Source organism: Cervus canadensis, chromosome 32, assembly GCF_019320065.1.
Source record: "Cervus canadensis isolate Bull #8, Minnesota chromosome 32, ASM1932006v1, whole genome shotgun sequence".
NCBI lineage: Eukaryota > Metazoa > Chordata > Mammalia > Artiodactyla > Cervidae > Cervus > Cervus canadensis.
This window is the reverse complement of record NC_057417.1, coordinates 30,997,997-30,999,371: the sequence shown is the minus strand read 5'-3', so window position 1 is coordinate 30,999,371 and position 1,375 is coordinate 30,997,997. Positions and strand designations below refer to the sequence as shown.

The 1,375-nt window shown below is 49.7% G+C and overlaps 1 non-coding gene across 1 annotated transcript; it reads left to right on the top strand.

Annotated features, from left to right (window-relative positions):
• The first annotated feature begins 357 nt into the window (after positions 1 to 357).
• TRNAE-CUC lies at positions 358 to 430 on the top strand. The gene has a single exon. It is a non-coding gene; the product is annotated as a tRNA-Glu (tRNA).
• Positions 431 to 1,375: the final 945 nt, after the last annotated feature.

The following is a 1,375-nucleotide window of genomic DNA, read 5'->3' as shown; positions in this document are numbered from 1 at the left end:
ACAGCTCAGCTCCCCGAGGGGCTGGGTACCAGCATCTGGGAGGATGCATGAGGGTGATGCTCTAGGCTGGTCCCCAGGCCCTGAAGAGCCCTGCTTGAGCCTGGAGTCTCACATGGTCCCTTCAGCTTCTGGCCCTGAGACCTGACCTCAGGTGGGGCAGGAGATGGAGACTGGAGATGAGAGAGGGGACACCCCAGAGATCACTCAGGGTCTGCACGGGAACCAGGCACAGCCTCCTCTGGGATTTTTTTTTCTAATTTTTTTATTGTGGTAAAGTATGCACAACATAAAATTTATCATCTTAGCTATTTTTAAGCCAACAGTTCAGTGATATCAAATACAGTCAAAATGGGAGATTCCCTGGTGGTCCAGGGGTTAGGACTTGGCACTCTCACTGCCAGGGTCCCAGGTTCGATCCTTGGTCAGAGAACTAAGATCCCACATGCAGCACCATGCGACCGAAAAGAATTTTTTAAATAAATAAATACAGTCATGACGTTGTACAACCATCACTCCCATCATCTCCAGAACTCTTTTCATCTTCTAAAACAGAAACGCCATACCCGTTAAACACTACTCCCCACTCTCCCTCATCTCAGCCCCTGGCAACCACCATTCCACCTTTTGTCTCTATGAATCTGACTACTCTAGGGACGTCATAGAAGTGGAATCATATAGTATTCGATTTGTGTGTGTGTGACTGGTTTATTGTACTTAGCGTGATGTCTTCAAGATTCAGCTGCATGTGCCACAAATCCCTTCCTTTTGAGGCTGCGTAATATTCCACTGTGTGAGTGGACCACATTTTGCTTATCCGTTCATCTGTTGATGGGCAGGTGGGTTGCGTCCACATTTTGGCTACTGTGAGTAATGCCGCAATGACATGGGTGTGCTTTCCTGGCATTTTCGAATTGAGGGGCTGTGTACAGAGGTAGAGGCAGGACTGAGGAATCAACCCGGAAGGGTGATACACACACAGACTCCCAAAAGTGGAAAGTCGTCACCACCTCCAGGCCTGATGGGCAAGGGCAGGGAACTGCCGCTTCTAGAACCACAGCAAAGCAGACAGGAAGCAAGGCCATTGCTGATGGGGCAATGATATCTGAACATCTCCTCCAGCTCTTGGATCCACTGGTGCCTTCCAATGGAGGCTGAGTGTATTAGTCAGATATTGCCATGTTGAGGCTGGTAACAAACAATCCCAGGTTTCTGTGGCTTACAGGACAGTCCTTTATTCTCACAGCTCAGCAGCTCTTCACTCGCATCTCATATCTCCTTCTGTGGCCCGGGCTGAGGGGCCACCGCTGCCCAGGGCGTGTTCTTTCCATGAAAGGCAGGAGCCTGAGAAGGCAGGCCAAGCTTCACAAGCACATTA